This window comes from Podarcis raffonei, chromosome 3, assembly GCF_027172205.1.
Source record: "Podarcis raffonei isolate rPodRaf1 chromosome 3, rPodRaf1.pri, whole genome shotgun sequence".
NCBI classification, from domain to species: Eukaryota; Metazoa; Chordata; class Lepidosauria; order Squamata; family Lacertidae; genus Podarcis; species Podarcis raffonei.
This window is the reverse complement of record NC_070604.1, coordinates 58403420-58426548: the sequence shown is the minus strand read 5'-3', so window position 1 is coordinate 58426548 and position 23129 is coordinate 58403420. Positions and strand designations below refer to the sequence as shown.

The 23129-nt window shown below is 39.7% G+C and overlaps 1 protein-coding gene across 4 annotated transcripts in view; it reads right to left on the bottom strand.

Moving 5' to 3' along the window:
- The window catches only part of NKAIN2 (sodium/potassium transporting ATPase interacting 2), a 451605-nt gene that overhangs the window by 179436 nt on the left and 249040 nt on the right, over nucleotides 1-23129 (bottom strand). The window lies entirely within an intron of this gene.

The following is a 23129-nucleotide window of genomic DNA, read 5'->3' as shown; positions in this document are numbered from 1 at the left end:
CCCAAACACTGGACAGCCAACTTCAGAAGCGCCGCTGCCAGGCATTTGGGAAATGCTGCAGGAAGTGCTTTGCAGGCTCAATGCTTCCCAAACATCTTAAACCAGTTGGCTGTTGGGCCCTTGGGGAGCAATGTGCAATGCAGCCCTGCAGGCACTCCAGATCGGCATACATAACAATCCAGCAAAATGTGCAGGGGCTGGCTAAGATAGAATTCTCAATAAAACTATAAAGATGTGCACCTGTGCCACATGCTGTGTACAAACAGGCCAGCCTTTGAAGTTGTGGATGCTGTCAAGGAGCTTCCCCCAGAAAAGATAAATATATGTTGCTAAATGTATTTATGGGATACAAAACACCTAAAGTGTCTTCTTTCTCTCTGTGTATCTTGCCTGTGCAGGGTTCACCCTGCAGTGTACATTGAGGCAAGCAGAATTATATTTCCAGTCATAACTTAAACAACCTGATTTTCTACTGTGTCTTTTATCTCTGTTTTTGATAGAAGTGTGAGAGCAGTTAGTGTAGTTCCACTGCTTGTGAAAGAGAGACCCCAAAGGCCAAAAAAGATATCATAAAGCAGATGACAGCTGAATGGGATCAAGGCAGAGTTGTTTTTGCAGCTTGTAGATGTACTGTTGATGCTTTGTGACTATCACAGATTGGGATCAATGAAGCTGAATATAAAGTATCTGTACCAAAGTACTGAAATTCTATTGCAGGTAGAAGGCAATCTGAGGAGGGGAGAAATTAGACTGGGATATGTGAAAAGGAAAATAATATATTTCAAAGAAAGAAAGGCTTCTGAAGTACAGTGGTACCTTGGTTTACAACCATAATCTGTTCCAGAGGTCCGTTTGTAAACCAAAACAGGTTGTAACCCAAGGCGCACTTTCGCCAATGGAGCCTCCAAAAAATTATTGTTCGTAATCCAAAAAAATGGGTAGTAATCCAAAAAAAAAAAAGGTTGCAAACCGGAACAAGCACTTCCGGGTATGACATGTTTGTAATCCAAAACGTATGCAAACCAAGATGTATGCAAACCAAGGCACCACTGTATTTTGAACTTTTGTGATAAAATTGAGGTTCCTAGTGTCTGGGATGCTACTGTTGCAGCATTCTAGGTGCCAAGGAGACTGAGAAAGTGTAGTTTCCCAGGATCCTTAGTACTTGTGATATGGAGGAGGAAAGGGTGGTGTGGCAGAGTTTAAGAGTTCATGGGGAGAAGTGTTCAGAGGCCCCTTTGCACACCCAATTTCATCATCAAGAGTGTGACAGGATCAATGAACTCAGAATTGCGTATTGGATAGTTTAGCTAAAGTCTTTAAATCAAAGTATTTACACCCAGTTGTTGTTGTTGTTGGCGGCATCCATCTGTTTCGAAATACAATGGAGTACACCTCTGGGAGTGAAATCAAACCATTGTGTTAGCAGCACTCAAGTGACCTCCTTGGGGTGCAAGACTGGGCAGTGTGTATGGAGGTCCTGGGCTGCCCAGATGACAAGACCCCCTTCTCAGCCTTGCTGATGTGGTCCAAAAGAAAGCAGAGCAATACATTTGTATATTCTACCCCCTCTCCACTAACATAAAGTGCTAGTGCTAATTTCCCCACTCTCTCATAACACTAGAAATCATAGACATCCAAAGTAGCTGAATGTTGGAAGATTTAGGACAGATAAAATAAAGTTGTTCATCATGCAGCACATAAACTATGGAACTTGCTCCCGCAGGAGGATGGGTTTTAAAGAAGGATTGGACAAATTCATGAAGGACAAGACTGTCAATGACTGTTAGCCACAATGGCTATGCTCCACTTCCACTGTCCAAAGGCAACATGCTTCTGAATACTAGCTACTGGGAATCCCAGGTGGGCAGAATGCATTTGTGCTCAGATAATCCTGCTTGCCACTGTCATCTGGTTAGCTACTGAGAGAACAGGCTATTGGACTAAATGGGCCATTGGCCCACTCCAGCAGGCTCCTATTATGTTTATTCTTCTTATTATTATTATTAAAAAACCAATGTTAACAGGGTTCATCTTTGCCACTCTGCTGTGGGACAAAAAGCATATTATCTGATAAAATTTAAATTGATAAAGAACCCAAATAAAAATGAATGCTACTGCTACTACTAATAAATGACCCCCGTATAAACTCATTTCCAAAGCAGTAAAAAAAATAAATCAGCAGCAGAATGTCCAAATTACAATCTAAACCGGTGTTGTTTTAGTAGCTGTTTTCAATACTCCAACTGAAGGTGTCAACCATACATTCCCTTTGCAGGAATTTTATAACATAGGGAACACTGCAGAGACAACCCTGTCACTTGTAGTTGTCAGTCTAAATTACGGTATCTTAAAGGTGAGTCAATAAAAAGAACCGTTGCTGCCTGGAGGCATGGATAGATTCATATGACCACCTACAGTCCTGCAAATAGCCTATCGCCAACAACTTTAATAATATCTGGGTACTATTCAAATTTATTATGCAATTGATTAACAGGTAAAAAAACCAGATACTGGTAGCTTTGGAAAACCTCAAGATCATCCTCGTATGAGTGAGGTTTGGGCATTTTTTTTTTAAAAAAAACTTGAAAATTACAAGAAAGCTACTTTATTGAAAAGTGGAGCTTATTTACAAATCATTGGAATACAAAACATAAATATAATATTCAACTATAGATATTATCTTCACTGACACATTCTGACTTACACTGATTTTGTTTATTTTAGTCAAAAAATAGTATTATATTTTGATTTAATTAAAGGTTCATTATATGTTAGAATGACTTTTTGTACTTGCCTATTTGCATTTTCCTAATAAAATAAAAAGGCAATTAGTCATCTAAACTGCTTTAATTCATTGAAACCCTAATGGGGACAGAGATTATATATAAAGGTTGTCTTTATTTTCTCAGTTCTATGTAACAGAAAAGAGTTAATATCTGTGCTTATCTTGCCATTTCACAATAATGCTGGAGACAGAAGCGGAAAGGGCACCATGCCTGCATCTTTCCTTCCCTACACAATTAACAGTATGCAAATCAGATTACTGAAAAAGGTCAACAGCACTGGGGCAGTAATCTAGACTAGTCATTCTGTGCCAATGGAATATAAATATGCAAATAATAATAAAGTAGGGGCAACATTGGGGCACATTTACGAAGCCACGGACAAGAAGGAAAAAGTCAAACGAAAAGTAGTTTGAAAAGCAATGGCTATATTACTTTTTTAACCCTTTAAAGTCACAGGTTGAATATTTAAATAACAGGGAGAAAATTAAACCCTAACAACGCTGAATCATACATGAAAATTTAGCTTGTTTGGAGGTTCTAGCAGGGGAGCACAGCTATCGTATACCCTTGACCGAAGAACGGTACACTCCTATCTGTACATGAAAATTTAGATGATTAACCCATTTTCAAAATGTTTTAAATCTGTTTCTGAATAAACTATAATTTTTGTGGCTTGGGTTCTCTATTCACTTAAGTATAATCAGATAACCTGCCTCTTGCCCTACAGGAAAAGAGTTGGTGTGCTGCTGGCAGAAGACAAAGGTAGAGGACTGAAAGAAGGGTCCTCCGAAACGGAGGATGCTGGGGGAAGCTGAATAGGAAGAGGGCCCAGGAGATAACAAAGAATGAAAAGGAGAAAGGAGAACACATGTGCAGTGACCTGAGAAGCAGGCGGAAGGAGGGCAGAAGGACCCATAGGATTTGCAGTGGGGAATACTAAAGAAGAGGCAGGGAGTTGAAGGAAAGACAGAATTGGGATTTTAGTGATACAAAAGGCTAAGCATAAAAGAGGAAGAGAAACTGAGTATATCAGAGGGGCAAGGGGAGAAGGGACTAAATTTCACATATTGATTTGAGATAAGTAGACACAGTCAGTCGCTCTCAAGTTAGTCTGTGGAGTTTCCTAGAAATCGTACATCTTGCCACAGCAGTCTGGGGAAATGAGCTACATGTGCCCTATGCTGGTACATCAGTCAAGCAGCAAAGGGTAAAGAGGGGGTTTCTTCCCTCTTTTCCTTCCCTGCTGCTAACCAGCATGTCCAGTGTCTTGCCCAGTTTGGTTCCCAGACAGTTAGGGGGACCAAGGTGTGTAGACTTTACCTACTAAAGACTCTTTGAGGTACTCTATGTGGAAATGTATAAATGTGTTCCTTCTGTGCGTTTTAAATAATGCAGTAAGATATATTTGGCAATTACAAGAAGAGATGGATTGAAATGTCACTATAGCTGAGTGAGGGTTTTAGAAATTCACAGGGTCTTAAGTTCTTAACAATAGCAGCTTCTCAGATCATTTTAGGATTTCAGCCAATAGCTGTAACAGAAGGCAAATTATATAGATCATTAAAAAAAATGTGTTGGTTGTGAATCTACTCATAGAAATTCAACATGTTGCTTTATCATGCAGTTCAAAAGACTTGAAAAATGTAACATTGATTGGATTTGGCCTCTAAAGAATGAATAATTCTCTTACCTCTTACTGTCAAGGTTTCCCATATAAGTAACAAAGAACTACACTATGCCCCTAATCCTTACCAATTCAGTCAGTAAACAAATATTGTAGTCATATCTCATGTGTCCCTGCAACAATAATTTTCCAAAACAGTCTATGGTCTCTGATTTTAAATTGTGTTTTTTTTTATTATATGGATACTATTACAAGTTGCTTTGATTTTTTTGTTATGATATAGCGGTATATAAATTATAGTTCAACAAACAGACGGGGGTGGAGGTTCCCCAAACCTGATATACAAAATTCCCTATTCATGTAAGTTGTGGAAGCTGATTTGAATGCACAGAGTTACATACATATGGATCAGCTATTTCAGTTTAAATTAACGAGAACACTGTTATGTGTATGAGACAGACCAGGACAGGAGTACTCAGAAAACATCATTGGATGAATGTAATAGTTGACAGAATTTATGGATATTTGGTATAGTGCCAGTAAAAGCTGGTGGGTCATGGCTACCTTGCTATTTTGGCTTCCCAATGCTGTGCATCATTGCTGGTATTTGAGAGGGAGACGGTGAGCTCAGCACAGAGCAGCTTTGGGAACACTGGATGGGCTCTACCACTGTGCTTGCAATGCACAAAGCTCCCCACTTCCTTGCCCCTGCAGCCCACTTGATAACTGGCAGTGACATGCAGCATTCAGAAGCCAGAAGACCAAAGCAATAGCACCCTGCAGGCTGCTACTTTCTAGTGTGATACTCTCCCCCCCCCCCCAAATCCTGCATTTTTAAATGTTCTCCACCAGTTAATTGGAAAAGAAATTGCTTTTTAAAACCATCAAAGTGAAGAGAAAAATTTAGGGAAATTCTGATGGATGGGTTGCAGTGGTTTATTGTGCTTGGCCAAGAGTTGTTTGTGAGTGTTCTTTCATTCAACAAATAAGCTCTCCAGTGGCCTGCATTTTGCAGCCTTCCTGGCTGCTTTCTAAAAAGTCCATGACATCTTTAGCTGGGCTTTCCTGTCGGCATGGTAAGGCGGGGGAGGCTGCCTACTGTGCATCTGGTAGCTGTTAATAGTTATTTTTCTAAAGTGAAGCCTTTAGACTTCTAAAGAAATCAATGTGGAAAGATTTTTTCAAAGCTCCAGTTACAGAAAGGTAGCCGTGTTGGTCTGCCATAGTCAAAACAAAAATTTTTTTTCCTTCCAGTAGCACCTTAAAGACCAACTAAGTTAGTTCTTGGTATGAGCTTTCGTGTGCATGCACACTTCTTCAGATACACTGAAACAGAAGTTGCCAGATCCTTCTATATAGTGAGAAGGTGGGGAGGGGTATTACTCAGAAGGGTGGTGGAAATGGGTGATTGGCAGATAGCTGTGATGAGCCTGTTGACGACTCTTAACGACCGCAACAGTCGTCAACAGGCTCATCACAGCTATCTGGTTTGCATTTATGTTCCAGGATGAAACTAAGTCAAAGCTTATTTACAGTGCAATGCTATGCATGTCTACTTAGATTCAAGTCCCACTATATTCAATGGCTCTTACTCCCTACTAACACTGCAGGTTTAAGCCTCAAATATGGAAATGAATGCCCTACTTTTGTGGCATTCCTGCCCATGAAACACATTTGGTTACTATTAAACTATTTCTTTGACTCAGTCCTTCCACAGAGAGAATCTTCTAAGTAATAGTTCATTTCGCTAATGCATTTCTCCATCATCCATTTCAGTCACAAATTAATTCACACTCCCTTTCACTAGTTTAACAACAGACCAGTTCTTAAAACCCAAGGGATTCTGCTGTTTCTTTCCATTCTAGATACTTAATATTTTATCTATGGTCTGTTTCTATGTACTGGCTCTGAGCACTGCTTAAGCCAAAGCTGCTAACGGTAGAATAATTTATGGTGGTAAGAGGTTAGGTGACGCTTTCCCCATTTCCCCTCATGTTTGCTATGAAATATTTTTAGTATCCTCTATGTTTCAAAACAATACAAATCAGCATACAGTATATTAAAATTCCTAAGAGCGTATGCTAGTATTTAGGAACATAGGAAGCTGCCTTATACCACACCACACTAATTGGTTAGTCTAGTTCAGTATTGTCTACACTGACTGGCAGCAGCTGTCCAGGGTTTCAGGCAGGGATCTTTGCTTGCCCTACCTGGAGATGTTGGGGATTGAACCTGGGAATATCTCATGGCCATCCTATTCCAGAACTGATGCAAGTCCACTTGATCTTTTCTCACCTGCATCTAGACTAGGCTGTATCCAAAACGTTAGGTTTTCCTGAGTACCTTCTGCTCTATATGACCACGCTTTCTCCATTTTCACATTCTTGACAAGATCTATAAAGCAAATTACTTTATCAGGGGTTGCCAAAATTGAGATAGTAACTTATTATGAATTAGACATTTATAATTTGTACTGACTGAAAGGGGAAAACCAAAATGAGATACCCTTTTTATCTCTTCACCGTTCACCACATGAAAGACAGCTAAATTAATGACTTCAAGGAATGCGTTCTTGAAGGTGCCGCTGATAGGAGAAGCATGACATTTTGCTTGTTGGTTTTCCTTGCATTTCGCCTTCCAGGCATTTGGTACAGGGCATACTTCTTGATACATTCATCTGCAGTAAATTGGAAGCTCTCCAGGTCTAGAGCAAACACTAAACTTTAAGATAGCAGAAACATTTGGGAGGATGCCATGCAATTACTGTAGCGCTTTCTGCTGCATTAAAATTAGACACCTTAATGTAATCTTTAACAGGGAGGGAATCATCGCTAACTAAGTGAGCAGTGGTAATAAATTTCTTGCTTACAACAGAAACAATTTTTGATAGCATATTGAGAGTTCTCTGGAAGAATGGGTAATTTATTTGCAAGATTTGCATAGGAAGCAATAATATATTGCTACACTAGCATGTACATTTCGTTTCAGAAATTCGTAGTTCTAAATTCCAGTTCAGGAAAGACACCACATCATGCTAGCGATGTCCCCAACTATCAGGTTATATGCATAACTGACTCAGAAAACAGATCTTTTCCCCAAAGTTATAAAAGTGGGCCTCAGTGACGTATTCACACCATAATAAAATTTTGATTCAATGGGTGATTATGGAAATACATAAGTTCAGGGTATCACTGGATGTAATGGCTAATACCACCATAAAGGGAAATGAAAGCCCCAAAGTGAGTATCATATGCAAGCCATATCCAACTGAAATTACAGGCAAGGCTTCCAGTGATTTTAATGGTATAGGATCACAACCTCATTATAAGTAAGCAGCATCCTAAAACACAATGTATTATATATTCATCAACCTTCCCATAATAATACTGGACTACATAGGTCTTTGGCTTGATTCAGCAGTCCTCTTCTTACATTCTTATGATCAGGAGAGGCTCTGGATCCACAGCTCTCATGTTACCCTGGCACATTTCCTGAACAAGAGGGAAATGCAAGCTCTGGAGTTAATGTAAGGTAAAGGGACCCCTGACCATTAGGTCCAGTCATGACCGACTCTGGGGTTGCGGCACTCATCTCGCTTTATTGGCCAAGGGACCCGGCATACAGCTTCCGGTTCATGTGGCCAGCATGACTAAGCCGCTTCTGGCAAACCAGAGCAGCGCACGGAAACACCATTTACCTTCCCGCCAGAGCAGTACCTATTTATCTACTTGCACTTTGACATGCTTTCGAACTGCTAGGTTGGCAGGAGCAGGGACCAAGCAACGGGAGCTCACCCCGTCACAGGGATTTGAACCACCAACCTTCTGATCGGCAAGCCCTAGGCTCTGTGGTTTAACCCAGCGCCACCCGCGTCCCCTGGAGTTAATGTACTGATTTTCTATCTGATTATCTCCACCTGCTTTCAGCTAGCATGAGCCCAGCAGGACTGGATCGGGTGATTCATTCACTTCAGCCCTTTCTCATTGGATTGCTCTGCCCAGGCAGCTAAAAGGCAGCACAGGTGAGATTTAAATAGTGGGTGCAATCTTCATTTTCTCTACATTTCATATGGTTCACACTGACATACTAAATACCTGCTACATATTTATCAGATCCCCTGCCCCTATTTTTCCAATGAGGACTGAACATTTCTTATAAATATTATGTGCACTGCTAGGGAACCTGTCTCTAGCAACGATGGGGGGGGGGGGAGCTTTCCCTATTAGAGATATATTCTATGAATACAATTATTCTGGAGGCCCTGGAGGTATTCAGAAGTTGTTGATTAGAGTACATGCTCAACTATGGCACATTATTATCCACGGTAAAAGTTTCACCACACTTTTCGAAGTGCTAATCTATGAGTGAAAAGTCACATAACCTTTGATCTACATGGAAATGTATTCAGGAACTGAGCAGTAATGGACTTTTGAACTGCTGTGCATTTCCTAGTGCCGTGTGCATTATTTCTCATACAAAGGGACTTCCATGCCACAAGAAAAAAAAAGAGATTCAGTGCAGATGCTTTATTCTTCTTTTGCATGTGTCAACTAGATTTCAAGCCTTCCAACAAATTACCAACAATTATAGCCAAGAAGCTGGCATTTTCTTCCAAGCACAGCAGCCTTTAAATGTTGTAAATCAGCAGAGAAGGTGCCATTTTATTCCTACCATCATTAAACATCTTTTGTTCTGTCCAGCCAGAGCAAAAGCATGGAACAACCTATACCAAGAAAAAGTGTAGCCCCTGTGTTGTGTTGCACACTGGAATGCCAAGTGTATAGAAATGAGCCAGTCACCCTTAGGACTGTTCAGTAGTCCACAGACTATTTGTATGTGTGCGCATTTCCAACATGACTTCTTCCCTGAAGATCAGAAATGTCGTTGAGAAAATATGAATTGCCCCTAAATTAATTTTCCTCACTAGCTTTCTGATTAGTTTAAGTGCCAATATAAAAGAACTAGACAGCAAAGCCTTTCCACGGCATTTGGAAAATCACATATTGATATGGGACAGAACTGCAAGACATTTACTTTTCCTAGTCTTGAGTGGCCTGGGAAAGAGTTAGGCATACTACATTAGGTTGATCATAAAACTAGTGAGTTGGAAGGAGATGGAGAGCAAATTATAAATAATTAAAGTGGTCTGCAATCACCCATGATTGCTTCTAATTGCATGCATGCCATTTTAATCACATTATGTTGAGTCAGGTAAATAAAAAGGTGGAATGACTAAGTAGTCAAAATCATACTGCTATTTTGGACACATTACATATAGATGTTTCCTTTGTTCAGTGTGGCTGTTCAGATCTTTGCCAGCAAAACTATCTGGCATGGAATGACAAAGTTACTTACATCCTGTTTAATCCATGTACCTCTCCCTCTCCCTCTCTTTGCAGTACAGTGCTGTTCTATATACTCTACATTTATTTGAATGTGTGTTCATTGTATTCAAGACCTATGATACTAAATATTCTTCATTGCTGAATAAAGTACAGTATGGTACAGCATGGTACAGCATGTATTCATTTGTATGCCTTTATGTAGCCATATTGCATTTGTCATATGCGATTTACAAAAGAATAATAATTAAGCAAATATGATATATCAAATTATTTAAAACAGCTGATCCATGCAGCAGGCCAGACATTGGCTAGTGTGCAGGTAGTGCAAGTCCCACAAATCTGACCAATAGAGGCTGTTCCTACCACATGGCAGCGGCGGCAGTATATCTCAGCACCCTCAAGACTCCTCTAGAGCAATAGGTGAGCAGAAGGCTCACCTTTGAATTGAATGACAATATTTCTATCTGCCAAAGCCTTTCCAAGGATACTGGATATGTGGGCATCAATCCAAACCTACCTTGAACAAGGCATTTTGGCTTATGCAAGGCAGCCACCCGAAATTTCATTGAATCTTCCCTGTTGCTGCAGTCCCAATCCCCCATACCAGAGAGTGCCTTGACCCTCAGAAGTGCTTCCCCTCTCTGAGATTGTCAGGCTAGACAAAAGAGGAGGATCAAGGAGAGCTCCGCAGTATGAGTTAAGTCTGCAGTGATACGTAGCATTTCTGCTAAGAAAAAATATAGCTAAGTAAGATGTGAGTTAGTTAAATATTTGCAAAAGAACAAAACAAAAACCCACTGCACTCCTTGTAAGAAATGTTCTCTAAACTGTTATGTGGCCTCTGGCAGCCAAAATGTAGCAGTAGGCGGCCTTCTAAGTGCAGTGGATGAGCACCCAAATCATATATCACAACACATTCCATTGAAAGTTTTGTGGGTATAAACTAAGAATGGGATAAAGGGCACAAAAGCAAACCAATCTTAATCTGGAGATTAATTAAAGTAAGAAAAATCGAGCATACTTAAATAGGATTTAAACTTCACAATTTGTTAATGAGTGCAGACATTTGAACACTTTGATTGAATTGATTTTTTTAATCCTAATCTTATTACAACATATCTAAGTGCAACATATCTAAGTGCAAATGTATTTAAGTTCAAATACAGCAAGTTTTTGCTTCATAAATACTCTCGCCCTGCCACTTCTTCTAAAGAACATATTTCATAGTACTATCGTTATCCATTCCACAAGCATCTCAGCATTTAATTCCACTGCAGTAGCAACTGCAGTTACTTACGCCAGAACATTTGTCTTCAGAAATCTGGAGTTATTACACACAGTTTTAAATCAGTGATAGATAGCTTACATAAGCCCATTAAATGGAACATGAATAACATTTAAAAAGTAGCCATTGACAACCAAGATGGCATATATTTTTAAAAGTGCCATTGACTAACATTTACTATCTCAACATTATGTGGTAGGCATTTTATTCTTCTTCATTTTACAATACTTGAACCATTTATAGGGGAGCATTACAAATGCCAGGAGGGTCAGATACAAGTTGCAGACAAAAGCCATTGAGGGGAGTAGAGATGATACACATCCCACAAGGCGCATATTTACAACTGATATTTCATGTTACCATTTGAAGGCTGCATAAATTTTCAAAACAATGATGAATTGAGGCACATATATGGTGTGTGTGCGGGTGTGCAAGTAAGAGAAAGAGAGAGAAGGAAGTTTGTGCAGGTATTCTGTTGAAATACATTTGCATCTCCTTTAAAAGGACAACCTTTCAAATTGCATCTTATGATGCAATAAAAATATAGCCCATTTGTGCAAATGGAAACCTCCACCCATGCCCCATCCCATTCTGGAGAGTCCCTTAGAGATCATTTTTTGGGGGTACTGAAAGTGGGGAAATGCTTTTATTTAACTTCCATTTGCATAAAATACTATTTTGTTAATGCTACCTATTGTCAACTTTAGATGAAGTATTGTAAGTTTCGATAATTCATTTTTTTAAAAAAAAGGTATCACTTTAAGCCTGCAATGAAAACTAGGGAAACAAGAGTAAATGCATTTTTAATATGCACTTGAAAATGTTAGAAACACTGCTATGTGATACTGAAGCAAGACAATCTGAAGTGAAGAAATTGCCAAAAATCACAATACCCTGGGCTGCACTGAAGTGCCCTGGCCAACCTAACCAAATTCCCTCTTGGAAAAGTGTATAATATTCCTATGCTTTATACAGTACTGTAAAATGCATTCCAGCTAGCTTCCTATGCTCAGTATATACATATTAGGTGACACTGTGCATCAAATCTTTTGTTCTGTTTGTAAAATATTGGTTAGGGACCACAGCATTTTTTTAGAAGGGGTAGAAAACCATAGCTCATATCAGACCAATAAGCAGACTGGTTGGATTGTTCCCATGAATTGAGAAACTTAGACTTAAAAAACAAAACCTGGTTTGCTGTCCAATACAAAGAGCATAGATTGTGTCAGAAAAGGCATTCTGTTGACTATGTTGCACTGCCTGCACAACTGAATAGAAAACCATAAACATAGCTAAAGCCATACACGAGAGGAAGAAAATTAAACCAGCACCTGGACAGCTCCCTTCACAGAAGTCAGTGTGTAAGGCAGACTTTCTTAACCTGGTGCCATCTAGATGTTTTGGGCCAGTCAGCAAGGTCCAATGGTTCAAGGATGAAGGGAGTTGGAGAAGGATGGGAGGTATCTGTTCTCATTTACAGATAATTAATTTTCTGAGTATGTCACGAGTCTCCCTAAGATGATATTTTTGGGAATCTGAGGTCAGATACTCACGCAGTGGAAGTTGCCCTCAGTTCCAGTCACCGCACAAGCTGCTTAAGGACCAAAGTAGTTTACTGCTACAGAGGATAAGGCTTCAGTAATACAGTTCTGGACATTGATATATACATACAACTTGCAGGCTTTGGAGATACAGGTGCAGATATATACAAATAGGAAGTATTTCTATTGCTCCAGCAATTCAGGATGTAAGAGACTCCTACTCATTACTCTGACTGACACAGCAACACAAGACCCTGGACACTGAGCTGACATGCACTGGGCCATTACCATAGCAACTGGCTTGGCTGACCATGCACTTGTTGGCTTATCCCATCCATGAGATGATTTATAATCATGATGGAAAATAACCCTTTCCTCTATGCCAAATTTTTCCAACAGATAAAAACGGTGGCCAAAAAAGGGTGCTGAAATGTTAGCAACTCATGTTCAGCTTTTGAGGATGGAATTGTATGAGAGATGGTGACTTTAAAATTGCATGCACAATACTTCTGACCTGTGCTGATTTACATTAGCATACAACTATGCATACTCTTTTAAAACAAACATAATCAAAACAACCTCATAAAATCTCAAGTAATGAACTGAGGTACCAGGGGAATGGGGATTGCTCAAACACAAAGCTAGATTACCTTGGTCCAATTCAGTCTCCCTCTCCTTTGCAGCCTAACCCACCTTTCAAAGCTTTTGTAAGAATAAAACATTTTTAGTTCAAAGCGGTGGCTGTGTGATTCCATTGTAAATCTGTTTTTCTTGACTGAGGTGTGAACATGGAATAGTTGTTGGTAAAATTATTCATTAGTGTTTTACTTTGTGTTTATGTTACAAAGCTCACATGGTTAGTATTTTTTCATACAAACTGGAATATTATGAAATCCTGAAGTTATTAAAAACTGAAGAAAATACTGTAAACACAAGATACTCATGTGCATAAAACTAGAACACAGTGCCAGATGCTTATTTTCCCTCACCCAAAATTCACAGGGCACAGCTTTCAGAATATTACAGAAGCACATGAACTTTGCTGGCAAAGTTAGAAAAGCTTTTATATCAGTATCCCTGGAAACATAATGTTCATCACAAGCAATCCAATCCACAACCCAGCACAGCTAAAATTATAGGCTTTAAGGAGATTCATAGCCTGACCCTCAAGGCTGCTGAAGCAGTGCTAGCATAATTGCCAATGCTATATCCTATTTACACATATATTTCAGGACTGCGATAATGTCACAGGTATAGATACTGGAGCAAACATTTGGTGTTAACATCTTGAGGTAGTAAGCCATTAAACACTCCAATTCCAAATACATGATTTAGGTGAAAAAACCAGTTTCCAAATGGATTATATTCAATATATTTTGGACATCTAATATTTCTTAAGATTTATTCCTGCTTTGCCAAGCAATATTCAAATGTTCCAGAAAGAGACAGCTATGATTAAATATCCAAATATGAACAAAGTCAATCTCATAATCAGGCTTTTTAATAACAGTTTAGCAAGAATCCAAACACAGGTGCAAAAACTGTATGAGAGTTTGAACTATTAGCTATAGTCCCAATTATTTGTCAATGACATATGAATATGTAACTGGCTTGTAAACACTTCTAAAGCCATAATTAAAGCTGACTGAAATTGTCTGCTGAAACTTGCACCATGTTGTTTTATGCCTCTGGAAGTACAGAAGGATGTACTTCTCAACAATTGCAACAGTTTATTTTAAATGCCAAGCAAAACACAATTGTCCAAATCCTTACACTTCCCCAATCCTACTTTAAAAAAAAATCTAGAAGAAAAGAACTAAAATAAATTTCTGTAGAAATAAGCATAGTATATGGTGAATTAACATTTATGCACTTGTGGGAATGTTGAGTGGAAAGAAACAAAGATCTGGCAGAGTAAAGTCAGGTTAGGATTCACTTTTGTGCTGTGTGGCCCCAGTCAAATCTGGGAGCTCTGTTGCGGTATAACTGGAATCTTTTTTTTTTTTAAAAAAAAGAATTGCCATAGTTCAAAACACAAGCCAATGAAGCAGTGGTTTCCTTTTCTGTTGACCAGTTAAAGCTGTGTACATATTACTGTTTACTCTGCATCCAGTAACCTTCATTATAGTGGTACCTCAAGTTACATATGCTTCAGGTTACAGACTCCACTAACCCAGATATAGTGCTTCAGGTTAAGAACTGTGCTTCAGGATGAGAACAGAAATCGTGCTACGGCGGCACGGCGGCAGCAGAAGTCCCCATTAGCTAAAGTGGTGCTTCAGGTTAAGAACAGTTTCAGGTTAATAACGGACCTCCGGAACGAATTAAGTACGTAATCCGAGGTACCACTGTGCATATCTTTAGGCACCAGGTGAAAAAGTTTCTCTTCAACCAAACCTTTGGCTGATTAATGTTATACGGCCTTTTAAATGTGTTTATGGGAGGAGGATTATGGGTTTGTTTTTGTATTTTGTATTCTCATTTTGTACTTTTATGTTGTGAACTGCCCTATGATTTTTGGATGAAGGGTGGTATGGTATGCAAATTTCTCACACACACACACACACACACACACACACACACACACAATATATATATACCGTATATATTATATACTATTGTGCTCATGTGCAACTTCCATGAATTTCAGAAGGGTTTACAGAGGAGAATTTATCAGTGGATTGTGTTCTTAATTCTTAAAAGTCAATACAAAATTAAAGAGATATTTCAGTAGCCAGGGAAGCAAGCCTACTTTAAATAAGTGAGAAGGAAACATTTCTTGTAACAGTTCCTAATTACTCCAGTTTCATTCCTTATGGTATTTCAAAGAGCAAAACCCAAGAGTCGTGCAATTATCATTATGTTCTTATTCCTGTAACAGGTTATATGTGCTAATGAAGAAAAACTAATTACATAGTAGTTGTAATCAGTTACCTAGCAAGCCTTTCCCCAAGCCTCCCTTCCAAACAAATGCCTGATTACATCAGAGCCCATCACATTTCCCCTTATTAAAAATGAAAAAACATACACATAATGACCCAGGAAGTAGCTAAAAGAACAATAGTTGGGTTTTGCCTGCTATTAGAACTTTGATCTTCTTTGATCAGTGCTCAGCAGTTTCACTCAACTCTCTGTCTTTAATTTCATGAAACTACTTTCAATGAACTTTCCATGTGCTCTTTTTGGGTTAAAAGAGATCAGCATGAATTTAGCACACTGAGAAAGTGAAGCATGCACACACACATACCCATAATGTTTACTTTGAGAAGGGGAATCAGCTGAGCATCCAGCAGTTCTCAGCTGTGTCCCTGCATGGATTTGTGGAAGGCCAAAGGGTAGAAACTGTTGATAGTAAGTAGTAGAGCTAAGCCAAAAAATGATCAGAAGTCAGTTGTCTGAGGAAATTTTGGAGTTCCCCCCACTTGCTAACTTCCCACAAACTACTAAAAGAAGGCCACTTTGCAGAATTTTCTCAAAATATTCCCATCATTTTCTTCCCATAATATGGAACAACTCTGGATTGTGGTGGATACAAAATTATGACCAGGTTGCCAATATAGTTTCTGTTGTCAGCTGAAGTAGCAGAATTTGGGGGGGGGGTACTAATGAAGAAAAACTAATTACATAGTAGTTGTAATTAGTTATCTAGCAAGCCTTTCCCCAAGCCTCCCTTTCCTTAGGAAAAAGAAATAAGATATGCTATTGCCAAGGTCAGTACTGGCCCACCCATGAGGCAAAGTGATGACTGCCTCAGGTGGCAGAATCAATAGGGGCAGCAAATCCAGCCTCCAAAGTATGTATTGTCCACTGCTGTTGCCATGCTGGCCCTCAATGCTGACCCTGTTTGCCCTCAATGCTGCCTCTGCAGTGGCCTCTTGGCAAATAGGAGGCACCACTGATCTCCTCCCACCTTTGTTCCTGATGTAGATATACGCTCATTCCTTCTTCCATGGCCGGTGGAGGTCACAAAATATATTGGGCTCGTCCTAGCAAACAAGTCCCAGTTGTGGCTAATGCTCACTGGGGCTGGTAGGGCAAAAGGCAGAGAGACCAACAGCAGATGGGACCAGAGTTAATGGCAGGTAGTGCCAGCTAATTCTATTGTTCCTACCCTTTTCCCTCTGGAGTTGCACCAGGGCAGCACTGAGACTAAGGAAGAAGTTGAGAAACATTGCCACCCCCTGGAATAGTTGCAAGTAAGAAGGCAGACAGATGGTGGCAGACAGAGCACAAACTGAGGTTGGGGGAGCAGTGCCCCATTTGCCCTGATGACCTACCTTCCATTGTTAAGCCCCATCCAAAAGGTGAGGGGGAGGATTCCTCTTCCCACTAGAGAAATGTCTTCCTTTACACCAATGCCATGTTGACCAGCAACAAGTAGTTATTAATATTAGGGGGGGGGGTGTCCCCATTTGTCTGTACACTTAGGGGAGGAACTAAGATACAGGAATGATACAGGAAACAGGAACAGCCAATGATAGCTTGGCTGTTTGCAAATTCTTCCACTTTTGTATTTTCAGTTATTGCTTTTCTAACTTACTGAAACTGTACTTATCAATTGGTCTGAAAGCTTCTTTAATGGATCATCTGGAGGAATTACAACTAGGGGCTAATTAGACACCTCTGTCCCACAGCCTGTGCCATATGGTATCAGCAGCATGTGAGACCAAATTTACCACTAAGAAATATCAGATTAATAAAGTTCTTTTCACCTCAGAATTGCTGGATTAGTCAGCTATTTTGGGAGAAAGGGGCTTTGTTATTCTGTTGCTTGTTGAAGAGCACACTCTTAGTATGAAACCAACAATCAAGTGCACTTCTCTTCAGTTCATAAGGTTACTTAATCAATGAAGTCCTACCCTCAAAACACAGAATCCAATTTCTTTCCAAATAGGTGTTTGCAGTAGCTTGATAAGTGGAATATAATGCTATACTACTGCAATCGACTCCTGAATAGATAGCATACACCTTAAATTAATCCCATTGAAATTGTTGCTGCAGATGTTGAAAGGAGATGCATTAAGCTCGACCTGGACTCTCTAGGACTGAATTCACAAATGTATGACATTATATGACAAAATGGAATAAGGTGTATTTTACCTGACTTTCCATTATAAAATAGCATAGTAAGAAACATTTGAGGAAAAGAGCACCTGGGTATGATTTTGTCCATTTCCTACCCCACCTTCATTTGGCAGCAAAACATATATTAAAGTTCTTGGTAATTCTGGAAGTTTAAAGAAATGTAAAGTACAATCCTCTACATGCCTACTCAAATGAAAGTCTTATTGAGTTCAACAATGAGGCAAATGGGTGTTGGACTGCATCTTAAGCCCATCACAAATTTTCAGTAGGTTTGCATGAAAAAACACATTACAATAAATTGGGATATTGTGCAGATAAACAATTTTAAATTCACAGGTTGAGCTGAGCAAGCTGTGGCATGTTTATGAAACACTTTACCCTGAGTGGTGAAAGTCACTGGTATCTGCCAGGCAGCTGCTCTACAATATACCACAAAGATAGTGATGCTGATTAATTGCACATGAACTTTATCAGAATGACACCTCTTTAATAATGTGTTAGGTAATTATTTTAATGCATTAAGCACTTGTTTTTAATTAAAGTAATTGTACATCTTAATGTATTAAGTAACTGCTCTATTATTACTATTTTCCAAATATTAAAATAGAGTTCCATTTTTCTATTTTAAGGTGCATTAACTGTCCTTCTGGTGTGTCTCCTAAAAGCCCAGAAGTTGGTTCTGGATGAGGCATATGCTTCTTATTCTCAAAATCTCTCTCCCCCACCTCTGCTTTTTTCTGTTTTTAAGCTAAGTTCAAGTTATCAAATACTGATACCATTTTTTAAATACCTAGGCTGATGGGAGCTCTAAAAGATAGAACAACCAGGAGTGAAGTTGATATGCTTAATGAATTGAGATGGGCAATCTCTCCCAAGATCACAGAATCATAGAATTGTAGAGCTGGAAACTCAGAAATTATTAGGGGAGACCCGATATAGTTCATGCACACCTTTTGTGTTTAATGGATGGTCTCCCATCCATTTTCTTTTCCCCTTACTACACACAGTGCTGCACTTTTAAATATCAGATTTAGTCAAGAACTGCCGAATAGCCTTGGCAAAACAAATAATAATCACAACAAAATTAAGATTTATTTAGAAAAAAAGGTAATTCAGGCATATAAAAATAAATTTAAAAGCATGCTGTGTACTAGGTAGCTTTATTAGACTTAGCTGATGTTCAGTGCACTCCTAACTCCTTTGTGGATGATGTGTGTGGCAGTGGGGTTGGGGGTGGTTGCTAGGACATTATTCTGGCCTCCACCGTGCTGCTCGTTGTCAGAGCTCCACCACAGTGGCCACCTGAGCTTCACCAAGTTGAGCAGGAAGCTATTGCCAGCAGATAATATCAAAATGGAGCTTGTTACATAGGAGTATTGGTGGCTTTGGATCCTATGTATGCAAAGCTCCATTGAGCATCTGTGTAATATGAGGATTGGGACCCTCAGCTACACCAGTCAGACTGTCCAACTGCCCTTATTTTCCAGGGACATCCTGAATTTACAGAAGCCACCCCAGTTTTTTATGTGACCCCACAAGGTCCCGCTTTTCCTTGGGATGTCCCTATTTTCATTGGAGAATTGTTGGAAGATATGGAGTTATGTGACCCCAGAGCCAAGGAGATAAGTAACTATACAACCTTTAGAAGACATCTGAAGGCAGTCCTATATAGTTTTATATTTTATAAGTGTTGGAAGCCACCCAGAGTATTATCCTCCTCCTCATCATCATTATGGAATAGGACGTCCCTATTTTCTTCGAAGAAATGTTGGAGGGTATGCAGTCTGGAGCAAATTATTGTCTCTGCACCAATTCTAGGAAGCAATTCTACATAGATGTATGCCACATGGACAGTAAAATCGATCAAGTATACCAAACAGATAGCAACCTGATCTCTTATTCAGAGGAGGGGCTCTACTGATGTGGAGTACAGATAGGCTGTCAGGCCTGATGTTTCATGGATTTTCTTTTTCTTTTTAACCAAGCACTAGCAATCCATTGACCAATGAATTAGCATGCAGATTATACAAAGGGAAGGCAGGAAGACAACTAACGAACAGAGTCTGGCACTTTATTAGATCATATAGAAAAGCATTTTCAACAGCTGTTTTACAAGTGTGTAACTCCTTCTCATATAAACTACTTAAAAACTACTACTGGTGTAACCCCCTTTTTTTGAACTGTTCCAAAACCTTTTGTGATATCTGGGCTGAAGTTTGGGAACTGTGGTTAAATTGTATTGGAAGTTTCAGCAGCAATATGTTTTTGGCTGTTTTAATAATAGTATTTCAAATGTGAAATTCAAGAAGGGCTAGTTTCCTCTTTTTTATCTTATTGTTATCCACCCTATGATTTCAAGGTTGGGCATTTTTACATTTAAATAAAAAACTAGCCCAAAACCTCCAGTGCAGGCTGCTGTGTATCCAAGCATTTCTAACAGACCATAAATACAATTCCCCCTCTATTCTATCACCTTTAACTTCTCATTACCATATGAATTATTAGTTGAGAGTACAGAAATGGAAGAGTTCATGAAAGCTTGCCCAAATGTGCTGTATCTACAGTAATGGGGAATTTAATTTTGTAATCAGTTCCATTCTAACTGGTAGAGATGCTGAGGTTAAAAAAAATATGCAGCAAACCAATTTAACTGGAACCACAAGCATGCTTAATAGTATCTGCCCATGAAACTACCTTCAATATAATCCTACGCTGTTGGATCCCAGCACTATTTTCAATTTTCATTTGTTAGATATATGATCAACCATGTCAAATCTGCCCTGAGTAATAGAAGTTGGAAAAATAAAATGAAGTCATTTACTTAAAAAAATTTGATAGCTATTTGTCCAAAAAATCCTGGTCAGATTTTGTGCTCAAAGGCATTTACCTACAAAGTTAACCAGATGCTTTGAGAAGAAAACTAATTTAATTTCACCGTTATCTTAACAGAACATCTGTTAAACCAATATCCAAAGAAGGTAATGTGTTCAAAATTAAATATCCTGCAGGTAGCCTTATTAGAATACACGCAACACTGAAATTTAACTGCTAACCACTTCATTATAAATGTGAACCACAACAATTTAATTATTTCTTTGATGGTTATAAGCTAATAAGGCACCAATGCATCTTTAGTGCCAAATCACTCTTGTAGCTAATATGGAAGGATTAATACAATGAACAAATCACCACATTGTCATGTTAAAAAATTAATTTCCTACCTTTTAAACATTACAAAACACTTAGTATTTTTAACTGGTGTGTTAAACATCCTTTTGAAATGTCACATTTAACTGACTCATTACTGAAAATTTAATACCAGGAAGCTGGAAGTGCTACCTTAGGTATTTGTATGGACCTCAGGTCCTCAATGCATGCTGTGTATGAGAACCTCAACAGTCCATTTCATTATGCTCTTACTGCTACAGGGCTCTCTAGTAGGACTAATTCAGCCAGCTAGCCCTAGTGACTATCTAATGCTTATTAGATGGATTTTCCCCAAATTGATTTTTGATTTTTATTGTTATTCATGTTTTTATACTGTATTTTATGCTGCTTTTACAATTAAGTGTTTTAATTTTGTTGTTAGCCACCCTGAGCCCAGTTTTCTGAACCGGGAAGGGCGGAGTATAAATAAAAAAATTGTTATTATTATTAGTGTGAGAGACATTAGTAAAGAAAGAGTGTTTTATATGCGCTGTAGCACTGTGACACCAGATGGCGATGTGGAGTCCTGTCTTTTGCCAACGTGATTTCTCATTATGAAGTTTACAATGTGTTTTCCTGAAACGCGTTTTTTATGTCTAGAGATCCAGCCCCTGTCGCTGATCTAGACTGCAGAGGGTCCTGTACTTTGGGAAAGTCTTCTGCACTCCAGAAATCCCAGCAGCTGCTGCTGCAGCAGCATGTCAAGGTAGATTGCTGCTGCTGCAGGTGTTTCTGGATCAATAAGGGAAGGCAATCTTTTGCTCTGTAGGGCACTGCACCAGTGATTTTCCCATGCATGTGGATATCTCAGTGAACCCATCATTTTATGCTACAGCCAGGAACATGCTTCGTCACCATCTCACAAAACCTTTCCAATTATAGATGTGTGGCATATTATTCTTTCATATATTCCAGAGCTTTGTCCTAGCACACATAGGGTGGCCATGTGTCTTACATTACAGAGGACTATTCTCTATTTGAAGGGCTGTCCTACTCCTTACTGCAGAGGTTTTCAACCTTTTTGGGTCCACGGCTCCCTTGACCAACTACATTCTTTCTGAGGCACCCCTGTGGGGCTCAGAAGCCCAGTTATGTCACCCCTTACCTGGCAGCCCCTTGCCCCTTTTTGAGCAGCCTCCCTTGTGGAGTGTTCCCTCAACCTCCTCTCCTCTCCCCTCTCCTTCGGAGTCCTCCAGGCAGCCACTGCCACCCCAGGTCTCTGAGCTGCCCCCTGTGCCCCAAAGAGAGGTGTTTCCCAGAGGCACCGTTCGCCTGGGGAGATTATATCCAGGGCTACCGCAATAAACATGTGTGCAAGTCTTTGGGAGGCAGAAACATGAGAGGGCATCAGAGGAAGGAGGTAAGGAAAGAGGGACAGAGGCCAGCGTTGCCCACAGCACCCCTGTCCATCGTTCAAGACACCCCAGGGTGCAACAGCACACTGGTTGAAAATCCCTGCCCTAGTGACTGGGTGGTGGGCACTAGAAGGACTCCTATGTTGTTAATTAGGTTGAACTGCTCTTTAATCCCATTACCTCTGGTGGTTCAGATGAGGGAAGGGGAGTATGCACCTTTCTGGGTGATGGGCTCATCCTGAGGCTTACTCTCTGGGCTCTGGGGCTGCCCTTGAGGCTAAACTGCTTTATTGAACAAAAGCTATGGGTCCTCAGGGTGTGTGGGGTGGAAGAGCATAGGCCTTCTTACTCACCTTCATGGTGGGTCTTGGGAATGGGAGGCAGGCTGGACAACTGTGCATCCAGGTCCTGCAGGCAGGACTTTTGGTTGCCCTAAAGGCTGCAATTTATTTCAGATTCATGCTTGCTCCTGCACCAATAGTGTTTCCCTCAGCAGGGTTTTTTTTAATGGGTTTTAATCTTAAATAAAGCAGTCCCAGTTCAACCCACCCCATGTGTCTTCTTTATCCGGCTATCAGGTCGCAATGCAGTTTGCCCACTACCATCTAATATGTTCATAATTGGTTTGGTTTCCCATGTTCAGTTTCAATACTCTCTCAAGTAGAAAGCACAGCTCTCCCCAAACCCATTCAAAAAGATTTAGAAAGGGGAAACAAGCAAAGGGAATGTCTCCATTTATAACTCCCTTTTCAACAAATGTAGGCATTCTCTGCTACTATAATCTGCGGCTTGATATTTAGTATCTCCAATTATTTGTCTCTTTGGAGTAATTGTTTATTTTAATGTGCGACAGTTTATCCTCAGTGACTTGCTACTAGTGCTTCAGACAATTGTTCTG